Raw genomic sequence first — 27,842 nt, 5'->3', positions numbered from 1 at the left:
TCATGTTCTCGCTTTGTTGCCGTTTTAGTTCTTAGGAATCTGCTTTTGTCATCGTTTATTGGTAGGGAAGGATAAAATAATGACCCCTTCCTCTATTCAAAACAATCCTTTTTTCCAGAACATTTTTTACATAAAAAGGTTGTCTTGTATCTGAAAGAAGAAAGAAGTACACCCCATCTGCGTTGTTTTCCCATTCCTGATTTATATCAATGCCAAACGGCTTATGGGTTTTAAAAAATGTCATTCCTTCAGGATCATGCCCAACGCTAAGATGCGTATAGACGGCTTTCCATATTTGATGTGGTGTGGATTCATATCCTCATTTGTGCACACGCACATCAGGGTGGGAACCTTCCTGTAACACGGATACCTTGATGGGAAAAGAATTCCTTTTCCATGAAGAAAGAACAAAATTCTTTTGAAAGTGAAGTCTTCAGAAATTGCGGAGGAAAAAGAAAACAAAGGAAGTGAAGGATCTTCCAATGGATTGTACGTGGGGAGTATATTCCTGGCCTATCCCTCTACCTTCTCCAGAAGGAGCCCTGGGAAATCTTGCTATTTCAGAAAGGAAATCATTCCTATCTCTGTAAACAAGGTGATACTTTTTGTGGCTTTATTTCTACCCAGCTATGTATATGTACATAGTAATTAATGACTCTGCAATAGGATTTCCCAGATGAGTTGAAACGTAAACTGTCAGTTTTTTGAACACGGGGTTATGAGAGAGTGTTTCTTAATCCAACTTATTTTCATTTGTTGATTCAACAAATAGACCTGAGTCCACTGGAAACTGATTATACCCAAGGGGGTATGCCCTTTATTAGAGGCATCTATGATGTGGTGGAGAGCACAAGGAGGGTGGGGGGAGATGTAGATTCCAACCTTTTATCTGCCACTTGTCACTTGTCTGAACCATGGCAAATCAGTTCATCTCCCTGAACCTCATTTCCTACATCAGTGAAAAGGGGGGTATTAATACCCACCTCACCCGGTTTTGTGAAGATATGCCTTAATACCCAAATAACCCTTTAATACATGTGAAATAGCATCCCTGAAAAGGCTTGAACTGGGCTAGTGAGCAGGTGCTCAATAATGTTCCAGAAAATGAACTCCTTCACTTATTCTCTTTCCTTTCCAATTGTTTCTCCCTGGTCTTGGAGGCCAACAGAATGGATGGCTACCTGAGACTGAGGACTTCCGGTGGCCCAGAGTGGGATTACAGACCCTCCAGGATCTCTGTGGCGAACTTCCCCAGAAGCAGTAGTTTGAGCGCATGCTACTTCAAAAATCCCTTCAGCATTGTTATTACCAGAATGAAGTTCTGGGTACAAATTTGGTTAGAGTAAATACATAAAAATCCTGGATTTTAAACATACTTTCAAAGTGGACAAATTAACCCTTAGAAATCATCTAATCAAACGACTTCTGAAACTGAGAAAATACCACAGAAGTGACTGGTCCGAAGCCACATATCTAGTTACTGGCTGGGCTCAGACAAGAACGAGGTTGTCCTGACTTCTCCAGAGGACTGACCTACCCTTTGCTTTTTCATTCAACAATTAGTTGTTGAGTTCTTCCATTGTGACAAGCACAGTACTAAGGCCTGGGAATAAAGCTATGAATAAGGCAGACCACATTCCTGTTCCCCCCAGGACTTAACCTTTGTGAGAGTAGCCAAACAATAGCCAGGTTTTGTTATTACAGATTGAGGTGACTATAATGAAGACAATAAACTAAGGAAGGTGCTAGAGATTCTGTGGGCTAGGGAGGTGGCCGGTAGGATGTTCTCAGAGACAGAGTGGTCAGGAAAGGTCTCTCTAAGACCTGAGGAAGGAATCATCCACACCAGGAACTTAATTTATCCAAATAACCACTTAATGTGTCCCTATGACCTATCGATGCATCCAAACCAGAATTCTTGATTTTCCCCTCCCAAATCCCTTCCTCCCCTAGGCTTCCGTATTTCAATAAATGGTACCATCATTCTTTCTTTCACTGAAACAAAAAACCTGCAGTCATCTTTAACTTTTCTCTCTCACACTCCACTTTCCTCAGATGTAAATGTTACCTCCTTATCACATCCTCCCCTGGCCATCTTATTTTTAAAAAGCATCATTGTCACTGGCACTGCTTTATTCTTCTCCCTATCACTTATCACTACTGGACATTATATTATACACTTATTGCTGTTTTTGGTTTATTTTCTCTTCCACTAGAATATATGCTTTATAAAGGCAGGGATTTGTTTGTTTATTCATTTCTCTATTTCCAGTGCCTAGAACAGAGTCTGGCATATAGTAGATACTCGATAAGTATTGATTTAGTGTTGAATGAATATAGGAAGAGATGGAGTAAGTAGAGGAGAGTAGAGGACCTAGGACAAAGCCTTGAGACAGTCCAACATTTAGAAATTTAATAGAGGAGGAAAAGTCAGTCTAGGGGACAGAGAAGCAGCAGCCAGTGAGGTAGTGGAGAGGCCAGGGTAGTGTGGAGTCCTGGAAGCCAAGATAGAATGTATTCCAAGAAAGAGGGGATGTTCAACTCATTTACATCCTGCTGGAAAGTCTAGATAAATGAAAACAGAGAAATGCCCATTGGCTTTGGGAAGGTGAATGTCAGTGATGAACTTGACAGGAACACGTCTAGGAGAAGACTGACGTCAGGAACCAGACTAGAATGGGTTAAAACATGAGTGGGAGGTGAGAGAGTACAGAGTTTTGGAAGAGGGAAGGAGAGAAAAAGGGCTGTAGCGGGAAGAGAATACAGAGTCAAAGGATAATCATTTTGTTTTAATATGAAAGAATCCAACACATGTTTGGAATATCCAGAATGGAGGGAGACATTGATAATAAAGCGAAAGAAAACCAGCAATAATTATAGGAGCACAGTCTTTGGAAAAGCAAGAGACGGTCTAGAACACAAGTGAGTAGAAGCAGGATAAAGAACCCACATTCCTGATGCATACCTTTTTTCCATCGCTCCACCTATGCATCATTCCATTCTGGGATGGCTCACACTTGTAGTCCTAGGATGTCCTACCCCTACAGTTTCTCATCAGAGACCAGGCTGGAGAGAAGACCTTGCTTCTACAAACATTCCCATAAGACCGAGAAAGAATTTCCCTGAAAAACCCCCAGCGAACTTCTCCATGTATTTTATTAGCGCAAATTGCATCTGTAGCTGAGTGTGAGGTCAGCGTCTGCTGAGGCTCATGCTTCTTCCTGTTAGGAAGTAAGATGGGAAATGATGTGGAGTATAAGAAGCAGCAGAAAGTCTGACGCCGGAAAGACGTAGCTTCAAATCTTGGCTCTGCTGCCAACTAATTGTATGATCTTGGGGCAAATGTTTAACTTCTTTGAGCTGAGGTTTTGTCTTTTCTAAAATATCGGGTGTGAAGATGGCCAGGGTTAAATATGAGAATTGCATTTTGTCCCAGCAAGCTTCATATTAACGTGAGGTGCCCTTCTGTTTTCAAATATGATGTGAACACCCTTCTTTAGTGCATGCAGATGAATATCATTTTGCCGAATGGCTTTATGCTCACCTGTGTTTCTAGTCTTAAGTCTGTACAAAGGGCAGGCTACTGAGAACTTGTCTGGGTGGCTGCACTAAAGGACACAAACACAAAGAATTGCATCTTTCCATCTGCCGTGTTCCTGAGAGGGGAACTGCAGCTCAGCTGATGTGTGCTTCTAAAGTCCAGCCATTACCATGAGGAGGTTTTCATCATCTGTGAACATCAAGGCCTTGATAAATATCCCCGGGTGATCAGACAGTAGTGTTTGTGCTGACAGGGAAAATCCATACTTTACTTGGCAAAAAGAATATGATCTATTTTGCAGATTGATAACAACTCGATGTAGAAAAGAACCAGTGTCTCCTGTCTTCACCTGTCTGTCAGGAGACGGTGCCTTGATTGTCAGCACTGTCCTCACAGCACTCAGGACCCTTGTCTGTTCCTCCTCCCAGTCCCCGGGCTGGAGCCACCCTATCTTCACCTGCGTACGCTGCTCTACACTGCCTCTTCACCATCATCAAATTTTTAATTTGAAATAATTTCACATTTACAGAACAGTTGCAAAAATAGTACTAAGAATTCCCATATACCCTTCACTCAGATTCTCGAAGTGTTAACATTCTCCATATTTTTTATCATTATCTATATCTATATATTTATATATCTACGTATCCATCTGTTTATCTTTTTTTTTTTTTTCATGAAGGATTTGGGAATAAGTTGCACATATGTGCCCTTTTTCCCTAAAAGCCATTGTAAGGGCATAATATGCTGAAAGCTAAGCACTGAGGAGGCTCCCACGCAGCCCCTCTGTGTACAGAACCCATGTTCTTTCCTGAGAACCTCTGACACCTGGACCAATGCCAGGCACCAGTGACAGTGCTTACAGTTCATGTTGGTAAAACTTTATTTCTTGCTTTTAAGATGAAAATATAAACAAGTGTATTGATATCTTCTTCCCTGCAATGGATTATCATGCCCCTAGGGCAGGGGTCCCCAACCCCTGGGTCACAGACGGATGGATACCAACCTGCCTGTTAGGAACCGGGCCTCACGGCAGGAGGTGAGTGGCGAGCGAGCGAGCAAAGCTTCATCTGCCGCTCCCCACCGCTCTCATTACCGCCTGAACCATCCCCAACCTCCCCCCACCCCTCGGCCCGGTCCGTGGAAATATAGTCTTCCAGGAAACCAGTCCCTGGTGCCAAAAACTGGGGGACCGCTGCCCTAGGGTGCATAGAATACATTTTGAAGACCAGTACTCTAGATTTTCAATTATCAAGGAGACCAAGTACTGTCATTAGGGAGATAAATCTATCTATTCCTTGAAAGAAATGAATTTGATCTTTAATAGAGAAATTGAAGAATTCGAATACAAGCAGATGAATTCCTAGAGAATGAGCAGATACTTAGTGTAAATGTTGGCCCTTTTTGAGGCTGCTAAACATGGTAATTGTATGAGACCTTGTACTTGTGACTTGTCTGACAAGTGGTCCCTGGCCATTCTCTTCTAATGAGCACTCTGTCCCTTATTTGAATCAGTAATGGATATTTACTGGTCTTGATCACCTGGTAAGTAAGTACTCCTTGAAGCAGCAACATCTTGATTTTCTTAAGTGGAATCACTCAATCAGTTCTCTCAGTTGATACGTTTCAGATGATAGCGATTCCGTATCGTTTCAGGGACGGGTCTAACTCAGGCCTGGCCAATGAGAATATTTCATACTCTTGGCCGCAGTGATTGGTTCAAGGATGTAATTGTGATCCAGTGAGATTCACGTTCGGCTCAGTGAGATTCACGTTCGGCTCAGTGAGATTCACGTTCGGCACAGTGAGATTCACGTTCGGCACAGTGAGATTCACGTTCGGCTCAGCGAGATTCACGTTCGGCTCAGCGAGATTCACGTTCGGCTCAGTGAGATTCAGATCCAGTAGTTGTATTGAGAAAGAGAAAAACTTTTCTGCTGAATTTGAACCTGACGGGGACAGTCCTGGAGCTCTTGTTTGCTATCTTGCCAGTACATGGAACCCAAGGAACCAAAGCCAACATGGAGAAGAGCGGAGTGATAAATGGAGAGACTCTGTCCCAGAGACATCACTTGCGTTCTGAAGCTGTGACTGTAGTCGGGTTACCCTAATCTCTTTTCAGTTGAGCTGGGTTTGAATTGGACTTTCTGTCACCGAATCAAAAAAGAGCCTTGACTAGACCCTTCACGAGAACCTGAGCTCACCTTATTTCCTGTCTCCTACCCATTGTGGACGACACTCGTATCCTTGATTTCTAACCCAGGAAATCAGCAATGGAGTGAGGTGAGGGATAGAGCAAGACTCAAGGACGGGGTAAATATGTATATTTCATGCATTGATTGGTCACTAAAAAAAACGTCTAGAAGCTTAAAGGTTTGTTTTGTGGGCCAGGTCAAAACATGCCCACATCAAGATGGCTGTCAAAATAGCAAATACTTTTCAGGTAAGACTGCACCTGGCAGCAGCTTACCTGAATTGCATGCATCACATCTTGTAGGAAACAGGTCTCTGAAAGTATAATCTTGGAAAATTCGACTTGCAAAGTGACAGAAACCTGAGAGGTGCTGTTTTGAGTTGTGAAAACATTTTGTATGAATAATAATAATAATTTTCTGAATATCACTTTCTGGTCTGTAAAGTGCTTTCACAGAATCAATTCCTTTTTTTTTTTTTTTGCGGTATGCGGGCCTCTCACTGTTGTGACCTCTCCTGTTGCGGAGCACAGGCTCCAGACGTGCAGGCTCAGCGGCCATGGCTCACGGGCCCAGCCGCTCCGCGGCATGTGGGATCTTCCCGGACCGGGGCACGAACCCGTGCCTCCTGCATCGGCAGGCAGACTCTCAACCACTGCGCCACCAGGGAAGCCCAGAATTTATTCCTTTTGATCTGAACAGCAACCCTTTAAGTCAGGTGTAGGTACTATTATTATTATTGCTATTTGCCCTATTTTACAAATAAAGAATTGTAATAAATTACTCTTGAAGACCCAGTGAGTAAGTGAGGGAGCCAGGAATCAGTCCCAGGTCATCTTATTATTACCACTGTGTCGCAGTGGAATTGTAAGTTCCTTGAATCAGGGTCCACTTCTTATACGTCTTTATATGTTCCTACCAACGCCTGCCAACCCAGCTGTATGTGCAGGAGGTAAGCCTGCAATGAGTACAGATGAAATGTTTCAGTGCTGGGCATTTGGTGACTAAATCAAAGAAGGCTAGAATGGAGAAAGATCACATGGAGCTTCAGGTAAACAACAAAACTACCCAAAAAACAAACCCCACCCCCCCCACCAAGAAAACCAGACTTGATATGCTTGGTTAATAATACAGGGGAAAAAAGAAAGAAAGAGAACTAAAGCTCATATTTTAACTTTGGTTTTGAGTTACTGAATACATTAATAAATATATCACTGGATTATGTGCTTACATAATTTTAGCAGTTCACATAGAGCCTTTGGCTACAGTGTAGTTCAGATTAAAAAAATAATGGCTCAGGGACTTCCCTGGTGGCGCAGTGGTTAAGAATCCACCTGCCAATATAGGGGACACGGGTTTGATCCCTGGTCCGGGAAGATCCCACATGCCGTGGAACTACTAAGCCTGTGCGCCACAACTACTGAGCCTGTGCTCTAGAGCCCGCGTTCTACAACTACTGAGCCCGTGTGCTTAGAGCCCATGCTCTGCAACAAGAGAAGCCACCGCAATGAGAAGCTGGCGTACCAGAACAAAGAGTAGTCCCCACTCGCCGCAACTAGAGAAAGCCCATGCGCAGCAACAAAGACGCAACGCAGCCAAAAATAAACAAATAAATTTATCTTAAAAAAATGGCTCAGAGATATTGATCCTAGGGTACAACTTTCAGTTATAAGATGAATAAATTCTGAAATCCTAATGTACAGCATGGTGACTGTAGTTAGCAGTAATATATTACACACTAGAAATTTGGGAAGAGAGTAGATCTCAAGTGGTTTCACCACACACACACAAACACACACACAATAACTGTGGGAGGCGATAGGTATGTTAATTAGTTTGATTGTGGTAATTATTGCACAATGCATACATGCATCAAAACATCACCTTATAGGGAATTCCCTGGTGGTCTAGTGGTTAGGACTTTGGGCTTTCAGTGCTGGGGCCCGGGTTCGATCACTGGTCAGGGAACTAAGATCCTGCCTGCCACACGGTGCGGCCAAATTAAAAAAAAAAAATCACCGTATATACCTTAGATATATACAATTCTTATTTGTCAAAAAATAAATTAATTAAAATACTTTTAAAATTAATGGCTCAAAGAGACTGATTTGTATCTAAAGGGCCGCTTGCTTGATTCAATTATGTATCCATGTTTGATTATATATTTTTTTCTCTCAGGGTCAAACTGGAGTCATTCTGGATTTATTCCATGGTCACACTAGAATCCTCAGGGAGTCTTTCTGGGCCAACCCAACACTGCGGTGAGCAGGGCTCTCAGCTGCTCCACGGAGACAGTGAATCAGGAGAAAAGCCAGTCTTTGCAGAGATGGACAAAACTTGGTGAGTAATGCATAACATGAATATCACTGATATTAGGAAAGTGGCATTGTGGTCATGCTGTTCTTTATTCATAATACTTTTTCAAAGCTGAGCTTATAATTAAAAAACAATTAAATCAACTATACGTCCACAAAAAAATAAAATTATTAATAAAAAACAATTAAAGCACTCCACTCGATTTTAGAGATCTGTCTTAGAACCTGAAAGAATGATCTTGAGCAACGTACTTTTAATCTTGCTAAGCTTCAGCTCTACTTACGTTCATAATAGCCTGAAAACTAAGGTGGAGGCAGCCTGGGAGTAACTGAGCTGTCAGAGGCCTACCTTAGTGCAGGGAAACAGGCAAACCTGGCAACATGGACCTCTGGGCATTTGGCACTTAGTAATAGTAATGATGATGGTGGTGTTGATAGCTCACATTGGTTGTGTTTACCAGTAAGGCATCATGCTGAGGACTCTACATGCTGAGATTTATTTAATTCTCACAACAAACTATGAAGTATGGGTGTGAAGAGAAAACTAAGCCTCAGAAATAAAAGCGTAGATTTTCAAGCCAGGCAACTGCAGGGCTGGGCCTCTGAGGCAGGTTGTACAAGGTAGTGGTTAAGAGCATGGATTTTGGATTTCAACCCTCTCTCTTCTACTTATAAGCCATGTGACCTGCAGAGATTTAGTTTTTTCCCTGTGCCTCGGTTTCCTCGTTTTGAAACAGAGATGTAATATCACCTCCTCTGGAGACTTCTTGGGAGGATTATATCAATTAAAATGTAAAGTACTCGCCTATTCCGAGCACCTGTCAGATGGTTCCCGTTACACCAGGGCTGAAATGAAAGGACGTCTGCAGACTGAGAGTCCCAGTGGGCCCTCCTTCTTAGCTGGAAGTCTAGAAGCCAGCTCTGCTGGCTGACTCTGCCCACGGTGGACTTGTGTTTTGGCGCCCAGCCCTGTCCTGATGTATCCCCCCCATCCTCTGACTCTGGTACCTCTGCTGTGGAGATGCTGAGGCTGACTTTGCATATCCTATCAAGTCCCTGCCCCTGGAGTGATCACCAGGGACTACAGGTGTCAATCACGTGGGTGCATGTGCCTGCCTTTGGGAGAACAGAGTGTGGGGAGAGAACCCCTGTGTGCTCCCCACACCATCTGCATCAGGACCTCAGGCACTGGATGGGGATGGGAAACAATGCCGGGAGAAGAGACGCTGTTACTGGACAAAACGCTGAGCTGGGTGCGGGGTAGATTTTCATCTATGGAGGGGTATGATGAAAAGGTAGAGAACATTTTCCCCTTTGGGGTGGCCTGGGCTGTGCCCTCCTCAAAGCCAGGAGAAAAAAATCAGTGATGAGGGATCTCATGCACTGGGACAACCTAGTTTCTCCCCAGCATCTGAGCAAGGAGGTCTTGGACTCTGTCCCACTTTGCAAAGGCCAAAACTTTTACCTCTGGAAGTGAGGTTCTCTGAGTAGGAGAAAAAGGGCAGTGCTGGGGAATCTCTCAGACTCCCAGAGCAGAACCAACCTTGGCTTCACAGGATCAGGCTTCCAGCTTACCTCACTCCCCTCTGCCAGCTAGCAAGCCTGTCCTGAGGTCTTATCAAACCCCCTGGGGATGAAAGCCTTCTGTGGTGGGTACCTTTTGGGATGGGCTGCAAGCTTCCTGGTGAGCCTGGCAGGAGAGGCCCAGCTGTGGCTGGTGCGTGTAGCCCTTACCCAGAGCTGCCTGGGAGCAAAGAAAGACAAGGGAGCGAGGGAGCCGAGGGCAGTAGCAAAGGAGTGGGTGGTGCCAGTGCACAGGGACGTGAAAAGGGGAGGGTTGATGGGCAGAATACAGCAGCCCTGGAGCCGCTGTGTCCTTCTCCAGCTGCCAGAGCGTGATTGGAGGAAGGGTGAGAAAGGAAGGAGAGGAAAGTGTGATCAGGGGTGGGAAGATCTCTGTCGAGATGGACAATTCTTGGCACTGCTTTGAGAGGTTTTATTTGGGTGGAGGGCCACAGTTTTTAAAAGTAGTATTATTTATCAACTCATTCAGAGTACAAGGCATTGCTCTAGGTGCTTGAAATTTATTCAGATATTTCATGCTCGTTGGCAACCTATTATTGTTCCTGCTTTGCAGATGAGCAGACTGAGTGACAGTGGAATCTAGTAACTTGCCCAAGGTCACACGACTAGGAAGGGGTAGAGCTTGGCTTTGAACCCAGGCAGGCTGGTATGAGAGGTCAAGCTCTTAACCCTAGCTCCTCTCTATGGAAGACTCCAGACGTGGGCTAGGTTGCCTGCTGCCGGCAGGGACAGTGGTTTGGCAAAGGAGAGAGCATTTGAAAACAAACTTGACCCACCTCCCAACTTTCTTCCAGGCACTAACCTGAAAAAGTAAATCCTGCAGAAATCAAGGCTTAGAGAGAAAGTCCTAACGCAATTTACCCTGAGATATTAGTGCTATGACTACACCAGGAATCAAACATATGTCCACATTCCAGAAATTTTTTCTGAAGATGGATATCCTAAGGATGCTTTAAAAAAAATAAAAGGAGATACATTCTTTTAAAGGGGGACAAATAAAAATTATTAGTAAAATAACTAACGTGCAGAAGAAGAGGCTAAAAAACTTAAAGAGGTGTGAATGGAACATTTGATGTGGATTTGTTTCCATGTACATCATGTGACAGTAAACTCCAAACAGTTTAATCAGTTCTGTTCTTTGTGTTTCCATTCACTGTAATGTGGTCATGGTCACAATGTCATTTCTGTTCCAAGGAACAGAAATCCAGAAAGGGAAAGGATCAGGTGAGGAAAAGAGGAGAGGGTGAGGGCAGAGAAGAGGGAGGTTTCCTGACGCTCTGAGCTTACCCTAAAGTGCCTTAGTGTGAACTGAGTTTTCCTTTGACAATAGGCCACCGTTGGTTCCTCCTTTTCTAAAGAGGAGAGCATGTTTATGGAACCTTAGAGGTTTATGGAGCACTTCCTCCGAGCTGCCTTCAAGAAACTTATAATCTTATGGAAGAGAAGGCATGTCTACAAGGCAAGACAAAGTGAGAGTCCAACAGGGGCAGAGGCCAAGATGCTAAAGGGCTGATTAGCTCCAAGGCTCCCTCAGGGGCAGGACTGGTCTATGCTCTTACCTTCTGCTTTCTCCCTCGGGGCTTCGCAAGTGGGAACACAGCACCCAGGACTGGGCCCAGTGGAGTTTAACTCAGTTCCCAGGGTACTTTCCTTGCACACACTGGAGGGCACCACAAAGGAAGGGAATACAGGTGGAGAGTTTGATTTTCATAGAGCTTAACCCAGGACATGGGGAGGCTTGGGCTAGTGAAATAGCCTGGGGTAACCTGCATGTGCCTGGGGGGCTGAGACCAGGGCCAAGACCAAGGATGCAGGGACAGAGGTTGCCATCTTTTTGGGACGCTGACTTCCTGGGGGCTGGAGAGGGCACGCTCAGTTTTTGGGGTGTGAGGAACAAGGGAAGAGAGCATGGTGTGGACAAGGGTTGTGAGGTAAGGCCTGGTGCAGGATCTATGACCACACAAAGGATGCCCTGGGTGAGCTTTCTTATCTCCTCTCCCACCTCCTCAAGATCTGGTCCCAGAAACTTATATGGGAACTGAATATTTGCAAAATGGATTCTATTTTTACACCTTCCTGTATTATGCTTCCTAAGATGTTTTACCATTTCTGTTTCATCCTCAGTTGTCAGTGTTTCCACAAACTCCAGCTTTAACAAACTTTATTTCATCCTCTCCTCTCCAAGCCAAACTTCTCCCTAATTCTTCCAGTTCACATGTACACACTGTAAAATACAAAGGCACGGTATTGTTTAAAGGAACACTCCCAGAATTCCTACTTAGAATTTTGCCTTTCTTTTTATGCATTTCCCTCCTATTTGTATGGAGGCAGAGCGATGTCAGACCATCTGAGTCCCATTAAGCCTCATCCACTTAATACCTGAGTGACCTCAGGTAATTTACTTAACTTGTATCAGCCTCAGTTTTCTCATTTGCAAAGTGGGGCTACTAATAATAACAACACCCACTTAATTTAGGATTGCACTGAGAATTAGAGATGATACATGCAAAGACCCTGGCATCGTGCCTGGTACGTAGCAAGCAGTCAGTAATGGATAACTATGTTATCTCAAAAGAGGTCATTTCTGCACTTTTAATACCTTGGTAGATAATCCACAGCACAGTCCTGGGAATTTGTAACTCTTACATCGTGAGAATTGCTCAGAGCTTACAGAGCTTTTAGGCATGTCCTGTTTGGGGGGAAGTTTAATATTTCATGGGTTGTTTAGAGGTAAGAATTAAAACAAGTTCTGTTTTCACTGTGAAATGAGATCCTGTTTATTGTCTATCTTGACACATTAGAATCTAATTTCCATGAGATCAGGATTTATGTCTTGTCTTGATTATTACTGTATCCCTGGTACCTAGAATAGTCCTTGGCACACAGTAGGCACTCAAAATATTAGCTGATAGATGCATGTCAGGCTATTTCCAGGAAACTGTTTAGGGGAGCAAGGAGACGTGTCTATATCTGTACATCTATATGGCCTTCCTTTTTGGATCTCTGACAACATCAGTCATCACTTTAAATGTTACTAGATGAATGCCTCATCTTGGGGCCTGCTTGGGAGGACGGCAGAGGCTGAGGGAGGAGTGCCAGCCTGTGGAGTTGGGGAAAGCTCACTACGTGTGAAAAGGCACAAGAAAACACATAGAATTCCCCAGGGCACCCAAAGAGGGGCTCAGCAGTGACTGAGGGCCATCCAGTCTACCCAGAAAGGCCTGGTATTGGAACCAGGAAGAAGGAGAGTGAGTGGGCCCAGTGAGCAGAGGCCATGGTGAGGCATGACCATCTATAGAGAGGCCAGTTCATAAAAACAAGGACCAGCTGAGGACCACGAAGCCACCACTCAGCACAGCCAGCCACCCCTGACAACAATTCTTGGTGCAGATACCTCCCTGTTGGAAAGAGGAATGAAGGGTAGAGAAAGGTGGGAAATTTTGAACTGACGGAGTTTAAACTCTGAATTCACCATGTTTAAACATGGAATTGTGGAGTTATCTTCAGCCCAACACATATGTACACGCACTATGCAGGAATCCCACCAGACAAAAAGCTTTCATGGTATCTAAAGTCAAGTGTTTAAAATCATGTGATTTTGAAAATGACAGGGGTAACAAAAGAAAATCTCAAAACACGAGCTTTCTAAAATCCTTGCGAATTGGTTGGGCCTGGCAGGTGTGAGGGTCACAGTTAATTTGATAACTAATTATTTATTGGAAATGCAGCTGCTTTTGGGAATTATAAACTGTTTGAACTTTGGTCTGAGTTGGCAGTTTCTGAAGAAACAGGTGGCTGAGGTGAAAACCTAGGGTTGGGTTACACAAGCCAGTGTCTGGCTTTACTCTCTCTTTTTTTAATTGAAGTATAGTTGATTTACAATATTGTGTTAGTGTCAGGTGCACAGCAAAGTGATTCAGATATCACTTTGTGATATATATATATATATATATATATATATATATATATAGACACACAATATATTTGTGTATATATATACATTTTTTCAGATTCTTTTCCATTATAGGTTATTACAAAATATTCAATATAGTTCCCTGTGCTGTACAGTAAATCTTTGTCGTTTATCAATTTTATGTATAGTAGTTTGTATTTGTTAATCCCATACTCTTAATTTATCTCTCCCCCATCCCTTTCCCCTTTGGTAACCATGTTTGTTTTCTATGTCTGTGAGTCTGTTTCTGTTTTGTATATAGATTCATTTGCATTATTTTTTAGATTCCATTATAAGTGGTATCATATAATATTTGTCTTTCTCTGACTTACTTCACTTAGTATGATAATCTCTAGGCCCATCCAAGTTGCTGCAAACGGCATTATTTTGTTATTTTTTATGGCTGAGTAGTATTCCATCGTATACATGTACCTCATCATTTTTATCCATTCATCTGTCAATGGACATTTAGGTTGCTTCCATGTCTTGGCTATTGTAAACAGTGCTGCAATGAACATTGAGGTGCATGTATCCTTTTGAACCGTGGTTTTCTCAGGGTATATGCCCAGGAGTGGGATTGTGGCACCCTATGGTAGCTCTATTTTTAGTTTTTTAAGGAACCTCCATACGTTTTCCATAGGTTTTCCATAGTGGCTACACCAATTTAAATTCCCCCGAACAGTGTAGGAGGGTTCCTTTTTCTCTACTCCCTTTCCAGCATTTATTATTTTTAGACTTTTGATGATTGGCTTTACTTTCAGTGGAATATTATGACTCTGAGGGCAATGCCCTGCAGCTCTGCAGGTATTATGATGCTCACATGGGTGACATGAGACCCTTTAATTTCAATAGCTACTGTATCTTATCATTTTGTTGTTCTTGCTTTTCCACAAGAGCCCCACAAAATTCATTGTTCAGCTGTAGATAAAACATGTGGACTGGGAATCTGGGTTGGGGGACACTCAGGAGGTCACAAGGACAAGTGGATGGCATGAATAGGAGCCTGGAAATGGAGGAAACTTCCATGCCTTAGAGTAGAATGGGAAATACACAAGAAATGAGGGCTGAGTAAGAATTGGGGTGTTCCAAAAGGGGACTGGTTGACACCAACAGTAACCCAGTTATCAAACCTGGGGCTAAACTAGTTGCCAAGAAGACTTGGTGCTGAACTCCACAACGTGTGGCTGGTCTGATTAAATCTTTCTGCCTTGGATCGAGATAGGGCCCGGGATCTGGGAGGAAGGGTGACCCTGCTGGTGCAGATCCTACAGCTTTGGCCAGGCAACAAGCTGTGTCCAAGAGTCTGTGCCAGCACCTGCTGCCTTGAATTGCAGTGTAACAATGTGATAAGAGTCCCGCAGGCCTGTGTCCTGTCACCCCAGCTAGACTGGAAGGCAGTGACCATGCTGCATACTTCTTTCCATGAAGCCCACCACTCATCTTGTCGTTGATGCTCAGTGAATGTGTGCTATGGATTGATGGGTCTTGCTTCCTTCAAGTCACAAAAAAAGATTGAAAAATCACCTTCTAGGTAGCTTGGCTCTGGTTAAAGAAGTCGTTTTCCCGGCTTGCTGCACGGCAAATGACGAGACAATAATCATGGAGCTGGAAGCAGGGTCTAGGAGGCCTCCCTGGGGAGGGGATGTATGTGAGGTGGCGAGGCTCACAGTCAAGTCAGGGACACTTTGGAGATGCTCTTAGTGTTCCCTGCCACAGACTCCCATGGGCTGCATTCCTCTGGAAGTTGGATCTAAAGCCCCTGCTGGACTTCAGACTCTGCCTCACTTCTCAAGTCTCCAACATGTACAGTCTTGGCACATGTGCCTTTCATTTTAGGTTTTGCTCACCAAATACTTCATGTCCCCTGTCTCCCAGAATCCTCATGCTCAAGGACCCTCCCTCCTCCCCTGAAACTTCTGGATCCCACCAGTTTGAGTGCGTAGAACAAGGCCCAGGCGTCCTTGATTCCCCATGATTGTCATTGTAAGGGAGGTCTAAACTTGGGCTTGGTGTGATTCAGAGATAATGGGAGAGAAGGCAAGATTCTCCATCCAGGCCCAGCAAGTCCAAAGAACTTGGTGCTGCCCTCTCCTCTGAAGCCCCTTGAAGGGGCCACAGCCAGAAATTCCAGAGCAGGGTTGGGGAGGCCAAGAGAAGCTCATGGGCCCTGAAGAGCTGGAGGCAGAAGGAATCAGGGAATGGATGTGGGTCTTAGGGAGAGCCTGAGGTCAGACCAAAATCGGGACAAGGGCTGGAAAGGAGGGTGGAGTTGGTCAGGTGGGTTGGCTTGATTCAAAGGCAAAGGTCCAAAGAGACACCAAAGCTCTGACAAGATCACGGTTGGCTTTTGAAACACTTCTGTCCTTGGAAGGTGGAAAGAAACTATATGAAAGTCCCAGTGGAGAATATATAGAAATAGTTGAGATTTACACCTGCATCGATTCTTTTACTGTTTGTAGCCTCCATGTTATTGCCATGATAATGCCTAACTATGCCCAGTGTGGCAGTGTGGAAACAGTCCTAGCCAGGTTTTGGGGGGCCTGGTCTCTTTAACAGAAAGCCACTTACCTTTCTGAGCCTCAGTCTACTTATCTGTAAAATAGGACAATAATAATGCTTTCAATGTGCTGTCAGAATTGGAGGTAATTAAAGTTATTTCTTAAGAAACCCAAGGGCCAATACCGTTGTAAGAGAAAGAGTTTTAATTATTTATTACCCCAGCTATGGAAAGATGTGGATTGAGAGGGGCTGTTATGCATGGAGATCATGGACAAAATACTAAAATTTTAAATTTATTTCACATGTTTGGTTTTTCTTTTTTGTGTCAGATACTAGTTGGGGCCTCTGAGGCCAAATTTTAAAAGGTAGAGAAGGACATCAATAAAATGTCTGATAGGCTGTGAGCACAGCCCAGTCTCCTGATAAGATATTTACATTTCCACTGGATATTAATGGACATGTGTTTTAACAGAAAAAAAAAAAAGCACTTTTCCAGGTCTTAATAACAGGCTACTTGAACCGTATTTCTTAACCAACTGTATTTCTGCTTGCCCAGAGGAACAAGATCTCTTTTCTTGTTGGTTGTTATTGATTTTTTGCTAACTTTGTTGATAATCCTGTTACAATTTCACCTCTTTTTAATATTTTGTAAATAGTATCTTTATGGCATATTTTACACTACAAAGGTTTCAAAGAATTCTGATGACATCATTGTGCAGCCAGGGTTTACAGTGTGGACCTGTATCAAAATGAGGATTTGTGATGGAATACAGGGTTTAGGGTCTTAATCATAAATTGTCAAAATGCAAAAGAGAGTGAAAGAAATTGTCTATTAATTAAAATAAAAATAGTTCTTAAAGAGCTGATTTAATCCTAATGAGAAAAAATTTTAATGTGACACCAGGGGGAGATCTGGTAAAAACACGAGGAATCCTAGTAAAAATTTGAAGAATTAAGAGAGCAAGAGTGGAAATGATGCCCAGTAGAAAAGCTTACGAAATGGGATCAGAAGTTTCAAGGCCCCCAGCTGTAAATAATATGCCTTTGTCTGTACTGTTTTATCACAAGTAACTTATTGAAATTATTTTAATTTGAAGGCTGGACTAACATTTCAGGAAGTTGGAAAACAAAGAGGTGCTATCAGCCACAATTCTACCACCTTATCACAACAGAACGTTTTCATATTTCCTTCCCTCTCTATTTGCTTACAACAAAATTACAGTTGTACACTTCCTACAGTGTTGTACATTTCCACATTTTACAGTCTTCATAATTATAGTTTTCGTGGGCATGTTTTGCTTTTTTTGTTTTCTTCACTGTTTTTTTTCCTTGTCCCACAAACATATTCAGATTTCTTTTTTGTTGTTGTTGAAGTATAGTTGATTTACAATGTTGTGTTAGTTTCTGGTATACAGCAAAGTGATTCAGTTATACATACATATATATATATATTCTTTTTCATATTCTTTTCCATTATGGTTTATTATAATGGTTTATTACATATAGTTCACTGTGCTATCCTCAGATTTGTTCATTGTAAAAAGAAAAAAAACAGGTATTCCTTAACTCTTTACTTTAAATAGAAAGATTCAACATACAGTATATTGCCAGGTGAAAAAAAGCAAAGCTCAGGGAAAAAAAATGTGTAAGGAATGCTCCTTGCCCCTTAGAAGTAAGACATCCTCTTTGATTATAGCCAGTATTGATTTTTGAGATTCCTCTAGATAGGAAGGGTTATAATTCTACCAACAGCAAAGCTTTTATGCTCTTTTTAGCAATTCTTTGGCAGCTTTCTCTTCTCCCTAGGAATTCCTATGTTTCCCATATTGCTTCTTAATTTAACGAAGTATTATTTCCATGTTCTACCTGGGGAGCCAGATCCATAAAGTCACAGCCTCAACTTCCTGATTCAACATCTAGTAGGTGCCCATTGTTAAAAGATAAAGTGAGGCATATTAAAAATTTGAAGAGTGTATTTGAGCAAAAGTCTATTCCAATTGGGCAGTGCCAGACTGGACGTGGTTAGGAACCCTCTACCGACAGGAGCTCAGGGGGAGGATTTTACAGAGAAAAGGCGGAAGCAAAGTAAGGAAATCATTGATCGGCTCTAACTGAAAGCCTCCGTGGCTGTTTGTGATTGGTTGTCCTTAGGTTTCAATTTTGTAACCTGGAGACGTTCACCAGCGTAGACTTCGGTTTGCTTACATAGGCTGCCATGGCATTAGAGCCACCTCAGTCTGATGGTCTCCCAGTTTAATTGGCTTAACACCATTTAGAGGACCCAAGGGATATAAACCCCTTAGACCTGAGCCCAGAACTTCACCTTAGTACGGTACTTCTGTGTACTAAATTGCTTCCAGACTGCAGTCATTGCTCTGCCCGAGTCCCTTTAAGCCTCAGAATTACTCTCTACAAACGTCTAAGGCATGACAATACTTTGCATTTTAATTTCTGTATCCTATTAGTACATATACTTAGGCCAACATTTCTTTCTTTTTTTTTAACATCTTTATTGGAGTATAATTGCTTTACAATGGCGTGTTAGTTTCTGCTTTATAACAAGGTGAATCAGCTATACATAGGCCAAAATTTCTTGAAAAGCAGAAATGAGCCAAGTATTTTAGTGAGATACCCCCACCAGTTAGATCAAGTATCATCAGTACTTGATAGAATCAACCAGGTATGGCTTCACTTTTCTGAACCATTTTTCCAGTTCTAGAACCTACTCCTTTAGAACAGCCAAAGCCCTTGCTCTCTCCTGCCTTCCCCTCTATTTAGCAATGCGTATTTCAGCACTCTGAACGCTGCCTGGGACAGAGTAAGTATTTACCAAATTTATCAAGTGAGAGAATGAAAAGTATGAATTCTTACAAAGCGCTTACTGAGGTGCTATACAGTGTTTCACATCAGACCTCCTTTAAGTCCTGTAATCTTGTAAAATAGGTATTATTATCCCCATTTACAGAGGAAAAAATGATTCAGAAAATAAATTAACTTTTTTCAAGTTCACTGCTTGTGGTAGGCTGGATAAGGGCCCCTCAGAGATGTCCACATCCCAATTCCTGGAACCTATGAATATGTTCAGGGGTCTCCAACCCCCCGGGCCACAGACCGATATTGGTCTGTGTCCTGTTAGGAACCGGGCCGCACAGCAGGAGGTGAGCGGTGGGGCTGAGCGAGCGAAGCTTCATCTGTATTTACAGCCGCTCCGCATTGCTCGCATTACCGCCTGAGCTCCGCCTCCTGTCAGATCAGCGGTGGCACTAGATTCTCATAGGAGCGCCAACCCCACTGTGAACTGCGCATGTGAGGGATCTAGGCTTCTCGCTCCTTATGAGAATCTAATGCCACCGCTGATCTGACAGGAGGCGGAGCTCAGGCGGTGATGCTAGCGCTGGGGAGTGGCTGCAAATACAGATTATCATTAGCAGACAGGTTTGACTGCACAGAGACCATAATGAATCAACTGCTTGTAGACTCATATCAAAACCCTATCAGTGAGTGGCAAGTGAAAACACGCTCAGGGCTCCCACTGATTCTGCATTATGGTGAGTTGTATAATTACTTCATTATATATTACAATGTAATAATAATAGAGATAGGGACTTCCCTGGTGGCGCAGTGGTTAAGAATCCGCCTGCCAAAGCAGGGGACACGGGTTCGAGCCCTGGTCCGGGAAGATCCCTCATGCCACGGAGCAACTAACCCCGTGCGCCACAACTACTGAGCCTGTACTCTAGAGCCTGTGAGCCACAACTACTGAGCCCACGTGCCACAACTACTGAAGCCCGCGCGCCTAGAGTCCGTGCTCTGCAACAAAAGAAGCCACCGCAATGAGAAGCCCGTGCACCGCAACAAAGAGTAGCCCCCACTCACCGTAATGAAGACCCAGCACAGCCAAAAATTTAAAAATGTAAAAAAAAAATAATAGAAATAAAGTGAGCAATAAACATAATACGCTTGAATCATCCCAAAACCATCCCCCCACCCCCGGTCCGTGGAAAAATTGTCTTCCACGAAACTGGTCCCTGGTGCCAAAAAGTTTGGGGGCTGCTGAATATGTTACCTTACAAGGTAAAGGAGACTTTGCAGAAGATTTACATGAAGGGTATTGAGATGGGGAGATTATCCTGGATTATTTGGAGGGTCAGTGGAATCACAGGGTCCTTTTAAGAGGGAGGCAGGAGGGCCAGCTAGATGGAAGGCAACATAATGATGGAAGCAGAGAAAGAACCAGAAGCGGTGATGTGATTTGAGACCACGAGCCAAGGAATGTGGGCAGCCTCTAGAAGCCGGAAAGGGTAAGCAGACAGATTCCCTAGAACCTCCAGAAGGAACATGGCCTTGAGTTTAGCTTGTAAAACCCACTTTGGACTTCCAGTGTCCAGAATGGTAAGATAATACATTTGTGTTGTTTTAAGACACTAAGTTTGCAGTCATCTGTTACAGCAGTCGTAGGAAATTAGCACACTGCTGTATCTGGTCATCAAAACGGCAGGACTCATAAGAACAATGCTACAGCAACTTAGTCTTTTCTCACCACACATGAGATAAATCTCATGCCAGTGCCATAACTTCTCCTTTGTAATAAAAGTCCCCAGTCACCTTAGCCCTTTAAATGGTCTCAGATAATAATTAAAATGTCCAGTGCTATGTAATTTAATTATTAAAACACAAACCCTAAACTTTGAACATGAATCTTCTCCCTCTCCCCAGCCAGGACCTACGGTGGGAGCAAAGCCTGCTGTGGACGCTGGCTGTCCTGACGTCACGCTTCTTCCTGCATCAGACTTGCTCCAAGTTCTGATGGCTGCAGAGTTGCAGTGGCGAGAAGAAGGAAAGGCAAAGGACAGCAAGGGTCTTATTTGACCAGCACTTGTCTGATCTCAGTTTCCTCTGACCTGGCAAGTGTTTAAGGATGATTTTCTCTTTGGTGGATTTCTTGGAGATAGGCTTCCAGGCTGAAAATCCTTTCCCTGCCATTCCCTTGTTGGCACCGGATATGTCTCTTCTGGCTGGTCGCTTAGTAACTCTTCCCTCCACCCCTCTGTTGCTCAGTGCAACTTTGGCCTTCGTTCTTCCAAGGTGAACCCCTGGGGTGGAACCCCAAGGTCTCCAGGCAAGGTCTTTCTGCCAGGGCCCCCATCTGATCTGGGCAGATGCCAACACATCTGGGGCCTCCAGGAGTGCACTGACACCATAACAGCAGCCCCTTCTGCTGCCCCAGGCTGCTTTCAACACCTTTCCTCTTTCGCTGTCTGTCTCCCTGGCAAATGCAGCCCTCTGAGCAAGGCCGTCAAGCCCCCCTCCCCTCCGCCGTCACACACATACCCCTTCCTCTTTGGCGTGAGGGCTGGGACTCACAGCACACTGGCATTTCTCCAAAGAGCTGCTCCAATCTCCAAGTTCCCTCCAGCTCTCCCATGTTAACTTTTTGGTTTTGCAAGTGGTAACAGAGTTTGAGCTACCTCCTGTAAAAGCAATATTGACACTTTGCCCTGCTGCCTTAAGTAGTGTGTACCTCATTTTTTCCACAACCCAGGAGGGAAAAAAGTACAAATCAGGTTGCACTGGGAGATAAAACAAAAATAAATAGATCACCACCAGTTCTGCTCCCCTAAATAAAAGAAGCCTTGACCTTCTCCAGGAAAGACAGGTTTCCAGCCTCTGTAATCCCTTCCTCTCCCAACAGAGGTAGGGCTGTCATTTGATTCTTACCTGACTTGAACAAAAACTTTACTCTGCTGACATCTGACCATAAGCTATGACTTTTGAGGATATGACAATCACGTGAGAAAGTTGCTGCTTTTCTATCATGACAGCTAATGTAAACTAGGTAACTTTGCTGATACTGAGGGGTTTTTTTCTCCTTAACTATATGTATTTTTTTTAAGTTTTTATTTTTGCCAGCCTGTCCTTCTGAAGCCTGACTCCCTTGAATTCTTTTTAAAATAAACTTCTTTTCTTTCTTAAATGTTTTTGTCTCTGAATTTTTTCTCAAATCCTGCATAGGCTGTCCATGCAGCTTATGTGATGGGCACCTATTCACTTGGACAAAATGTCTTGTCTTAACCGGAACTGAGACTGACATTATTGCACTGTTAAATCGGCCCACGAGTCAGGTGCAAGCCTGGGGTTCATAGCTGGGTCACCTGAAGCCAGTCCATTTTCTCCCACACTTTGGTCTCCTGGGCATCATGGAGAGCACGTGCCCAAGTCTGTCTCCTCAGTCTAATTGTGTTGAGACTTTCATCCCTCCTGGTGCTGGATAAGGTGAGCTGTTGTCACCAATGCCTCCATTTCCCTTAGGTGACCTAATAGCTTCATCGGAAACACACATTTGCTTTTCGAGCTGTGGGCTGAAGGGGGCAAGGCAACTTCGGGATGATGTGCAGTAAGAACGGACCAGAGAGAACCCTCCCCTGATGAAGGGTCACCCATTGGACCTTAGTGAACGCAGGCAGAATGCCTGGCATGGTGTCTTCCAGGTGCTGTCACACCACTGCCCTCTCAGCATTGCCCATCAGTGCTGCCATCGTGCAGTTTGGGCCTCTGCCCTGTGTCTTCCAAGACGTCTCCTGTTGAATTTCCTGTCTCAGGACTGGCTTTGCCCCCGGCCTGCCTCCCCACCCTTCGCTTGGCACCCAGTCCCCCGATGCCCCTGGTGCTCTTCGCTATGTCTCTGCTCACCTGCTCAACGCACCTCCATCATACTGGCCTGACCTGAGGGGCTGTGAGTGTGCTGTTAACTGAGCAGCATTAGCATTAGCACAATAGCCTGAGCAAGGTGACCGAAGTGGCAGTTTATCTGTCCTCATGCCTTTCATTCTCATAACTTTTTTTTTTTTTTTTTTTTTTTTTGCGGTACGAGGGCCTCTCACTGTTGTGGCCTCTCCCGTTGCGGAGCACAGGCTCCGGCCGCACAGGCTCAGCGGCCATGGCTCACGGGCCTAGCCACTCCGCAGCATGTGCGATCTTCCCGGACCAGGTCAGGAACCCACGTCCCCTGCATCGGCAGGCAGACTGTGAACCACTGCGCCACCAGGGAAGCCTTTTATTTTATTTTTTTTTAATATGTTTTTAGAATCAGTGGTGTGCTGAGAACTGTGGAGACCTGAGTAGCTCACAGCCTGGTGAGGGGAGCTGACCTGCAGACAGATAACTGCCATTCAGTGTGATAAAATACTGTCAAGTTCATTTGTAAAAACTGATGGTGATCTTAGGGTGGTCTCCTTCCCAGATGAAGGCACTGTGCTCAGTTCTTTGGCTCATTCAATATGAGGTTCTTTTTTTTTTTTTAAAGATTTTTTTTTCTTTTGTTTGATGTGGACCACCCTTAAAGTCTTTATTGAATTCGCCACAACATTGCTTCTGTTTCATGCCTTGGTCCCTTGGCTGCGAGGCATGTGGTATCCCAGCTCCCCGACCAGGGATCGGACCTGCACCCCTGCACTGGAAGGCGAAGTCTCAACCACTGGACCACCAGGGAAGTCCCCAGTATGAGGTTCTTAAAGTGGAACAGGTGCCATGATAGTTGTGAGAGAGAGAGAGAGTGTGTGTGTGTGTGTGTGTGTGTGTGTATGTGTGTGTGTGTGTGTGCGCGCGCGCGCTACACGTCTCCTGGGGCTTCTCAAAGCCCTCCATCCTCTCTGTGATGCCAAGGGTAGGGCAACGCCCACAGGATTTAGGCAAAAGTCATAAATGCAGGTCATCTGCATTTAGCCAGATGACCTGGGGAAAGCCATTTAAACACTCTGAGTTTCGGTTTCCTCACCTTTGAAACAAAATTCGGATCCTGCCTCGCAGGGTTGTTGTGAGGATAAAGAGAGGTGATGTATATGACAAGAGCTTTGTAAACTCTGAAGCGTTGAACGCATACGACTTGCAGTGACTCCAGCCAAGGTTGGAAGTGTTTATTTAGAGTAGGCCGCAGGCTGGCTCCCCAGGCCGGCCTTGTAAATAAATGCCTCTGGCTCTTGGAGAGCTGGGAAGAGCCCTGCTATGCCCGCCAGGTTGTCTCCTCCCACACGCCTCGTCCTGCACACACCTGGGTAGAACCCGCCTGCTTTGCTGCTCAAGTTGCCAGGGATGTTGGCCGCTGCTGGGAAACTGAAGTGAAGAAGAGGCAGCAGGCCAGGGAGAATAGGAAGTTGGTGCATTTGAACAATGATGGGGATTTCTTTTTGGGGGGCTGGGAGATAAGGGTGTTTTTGTTAGTTTAAGAGGGGCTGGGGGCTCGTGGACATCATGTGAACAGAATTTGTTTGTGATGGCTCTAGGCTCCAGAGCTGGCAAGTGCTGGCACCAAGTGAAACTGAAGTGTTTTGAACCCAGAGAAAACCCCCGAAGTCTCCTGATTATTGCTATAGCACCGAAGTCTGCAGAGGGCACCAACACTCAGGACAGGTTATACCCACTGCGGAGGTCGCAGAGATGCTGCAGAGGCCCTGGCACTTGTGTTGGGCTTTTGCTAAGATGAAACCAGGAGTTGTGGGGAGCCTGGAGAGTGTCAGGGTTGAGGCCTCTCCTCTCTCTAGTCTGCAGTGAATGAGCTGTAGTAGCTAACTGGGGGACCAGGTAAGAATTTCCCGACGCCCCAAGGCTTCAAGGGTGAATTCCTAGACGCAGGTACCCCTTTGCTGACTAGCTCTGCAGTCTAGGGTCACAGCCCTCTGGGAGCTGGCACAGTCTAGCCCACGCTCAACCTCACATCAGCCCTCTCAGCTACATACCCTTCACTCTGAAATTCCCTGATCTCGCACGTGCCCTTCTGTATCCCCATAACTTTGCCCCTGCTTGACACCCCCTCCCACCTCTCCTGAGCCTGTTGACTTTCTCATTTGCAGCCCAGAGGGGCTGTGAAGCCTTCGTGTTCTCAGGCGGAGCTGATACTCCCTACTGGGTTCCCGTGGGGCCTTGTGCAAACCTGCTCTATAGCCTTTGCTGCAGCCCACACATAGGCATCTGTCTCTCCCAGTGAGGCTGAAGACACAGCCTGTGTCCCCTTATTTTTCTATTATTTCTCCAATAAATTAAACCTCTGGTACATTAAACCTCTAAAGTATCCTTATAAACAGTTAGAGATATGGATAGAATTTTATCTTTTTTCCATATGGCTGTCCAGTTACCCCCAGTAATAGAATATTAACAAGCCCAGCTCATCCTCACTGACTTGGTATGCCTCTCTGCCAATTTCAAAAGGATATTTAATTAACAAACAGATTCTAACGTTTACATGAAAGAGAAAATGTGTACACTAGTTTCCCCCTCCCAAGAATTTTTGCCAGAAAAGAACAACAAAGGAGGACTTACTAAATATCAAAATGAAATGAAAAATTGTAGCACGTAAAACCGTATGATATTGATATTGGACTAGAATTAGAGATCAAAGAATCTAAAAATGAAACAGTCCTGCATAGTTGAAAATTACGTGTTTTTTTTTTTTAATAATTTTTTAATTTTTGGCTGTGTTGGGTCTTCGTTGCTGTGCGCAGGCTTTCTCTAGTTGCTGTGAGCGGGGGCTACTCTTTGTTGCGGTGCGCGGGCTTCTCATTGCAGTGGCTTCTCTTGTTGCGGAGCACAGGCTCTAGGCACGCGGGCTTCAGTAGTTGTGGCACGCGGGCTCAATAGTTGTGGCTCGTGGGCTCTAGAGCGCAGGCTCAGTAGTTGTGGCTCACAGGCTTAGCTGCTCCACAGCATGTGGGATCTTCCCGGACCAGGGATCAAACCCATGTCCCCTTCCTTGACAGGTGGATTCTTAACCACTGCACCACCAGGGAAACCCTGAAAAGGAGGTTTTTGATGAAGGTAATATTTTAAATCTTTGGGAGAAGGATGGGTAACATTTATTAAATTTTGTCAGGACAACTGGCTATCCTTTTTCTTTTTTTTCATTTTTATTGGGGTATAGTTGATTTACAGTGTTGTGTTAGTTTCAGGTGTACAGCAAAGTGAATCTGTTATACATATACATATATCCACCCTTTTTAAGATTCTTTTCCCATAGAGGCCATTACAGAGTATTGAGTAGGGTTCCCTGTGCTATACAGGAGGTCCTTATTAGTTATCTATTTTATATAGTAGAGTGTATGTGTCAATCCCAATCTTCCAATCTATCCCTCTACCCCCTTACACGCCGGTAACCATGAGTTTATTTTCTATTTCTGTAACTCTACTTCTGTTTTGTAGATTAGTAACCTTTTTTAAGATTCCACATATAAGCAATATCTCATGATATTTATCTTTCTCTGTCTGACTTAACTTCACTTAGTATGATAATCTCGAGGTCCATCCATGTTGCTTCACATGGCATTATTTTGTTCTTTTTTATGGCTGAGTAATATTCCATTGTATATATGTACCACATCTTCTTTATCCATTCCTCTGTTGATGGACATTTAGGTTGCTTCCATGCCCTGCCTATTGTAAATAGTGCTGCAGTGAACATTGGGATGCATGTATCCTTTCGAATTACGGTTTTCTCCAGATATATGCCCAGGAGGGGGATTGCCAGATCATATGGTAGCTCTATTTTTAGTTTCTTTAAGGAACTTCCAGACCGTTCTCCATAGTGGCTGTACCAGTTTACATTACCATCAACATTGTAGGAAGGTTCCCTTTTCTCCACACCCTCTCTAGCATTTATTGTTTGCAGATTTTTTGATGATGGCCATTCTGAACGGTGTGAGGTGATACTCATTGTAGTTTTGATTTGCATTTTTCTAATAATTAGTGATGCTGAGCATCTTTTCCTGTGCTTTTTAACCATCTGTATGTCTTCTTTTGATGCACCTCCCAGAGTAATGAAAATAAAAACAAAAATAAACAAATGGGACCAAATTAAACTTAAAAGCTTTTGCACACCAAAGGAAACCACAAACAAAATGAAAAGACAACTTTCAGAATGGGAGAAAACATTTGAAAACAAAGCAACCAACAAGGGATTAATCCCCAAAATATACAAACAGCTCATGCAGCTCAATGTCAAAAAAACAAACAACCCAATCAAAAAATGGGTGGAAGGTCTAAGTAGACATTTCTGGCTATTCGTTTATAAAGAGAATTTCTTTCTGATTTTTTCTGTGTACATATATAATGATACAATGAGAGGAGATTTGGGGCCTTCCCTTTTGGTCCAGGGACTTACTGGATTAATGTGGCATATTGAGACTCCTTTTAGAGGGTCACCAGAATAAATGAGAAGGATATTAGGCTTAAAAATACAAACAATTTTTTATGATGATATATGATGTAAGAGTGAACACATAAGTATGATTGATTGACCAGGATGGAGTAGAGAAGTGAGCTTGCTGGGCACGGCTGGTAGTAATCACAGTTATACCCTGATAAGCTCTTGACAAAACAAGTGCTTACCTTGGCAATGACCAGCTCTCTAGCTGTGCTGAGTGCTTGGGGGAGCACTGCCCATCCCGGGAGCTCCAGACATGAATGGTCCATGTCCCCCTGGCAGGGAGGAGCTGCTCCTTACATTTAGGGGGCCCTAAATTGGTCTAGCTGGGACCACAGCGGAATGGGTATAACTGTACAGGTGGCTTCTAGTTTCCTTGCTCCTACTCGCAGCTCTCTGGATCAAGGGTAGTAGAAGGCAACAATAAAATACGCTTGGGTTTTTATTGACACTCTTGGTGTAAATGTGTGCTCTTTGTGTTAGGTCTAACCCACATAAACAAAAGCAAGACACATTATAGTAGAACTGCAGAAGTTAGAGGATACAGAGAAAACCTTAAAAGGAGTGGATG

At 44.0% G+C, this 27,842-nt stretch overlaps 2 long non-coding RNA genes across 3 annotated transcripts; one reads left to right on the top strand and one right to left on the bottom strand.

Annotated features, from left to right (window-relative positions):
• Positions 1-3,138: 3,138 nt before the first annotated feature.
• Positions 3,139-5,183, bottom strand: LOC109552707 (uncharacterized). The gene is made up of 2 exons (XR_002179622.3): positions 5,084-5,183; positions 3,139-3,221 (listed from the first exon to the last, which is right to left on the bottom strand). It is a non-coding gene; the product is annotated as an uncharacterized lncRNA (long non-coding RNA).
• A 228-nt stretch (positions 5,184-5,411) lies between these two features.
• On the top strand, positions 5,412-22,057 carry LOC109552171 (uncharacterized). Of its 2 annotated transcripts, none has more exons than XR_002178942.3 (3): positions 5,412-5,854; positions 7,912-8,073; positions 20,800-22,057. It is a non-coding gene; the product is annotated as an uncharacterized lncRNA (long non-coding RNA). The 2 variants fall into 2 exon arrangements; XR_002178943.3 differs by having other exon boundaries at positions 5,415-5,824.
• The last annotated feature ends 5,785 nt before the right edge of the window (positions 22,058-27,842 follow it).

This window comes from Tursiops truncatus, chromosome 2 (genome assembly GCF_011762595.2).
Source record: "Tursiops truncatus isolate mTurTru1 chromosome 2, mTurTru1.mat.Y, whole genome shotgun sequence".
Taxonomy (NCBI): Eukaryota; Metazoa; Chordata; class Mammalia; order Artiodactyla; family Delphinidae; genus Tursiops; species Tursiops truncatus.
Note: the sequence above shows the minus strand (reverse complement) of the source record. Positions and strands in the feature narration are given on the sequence as shown.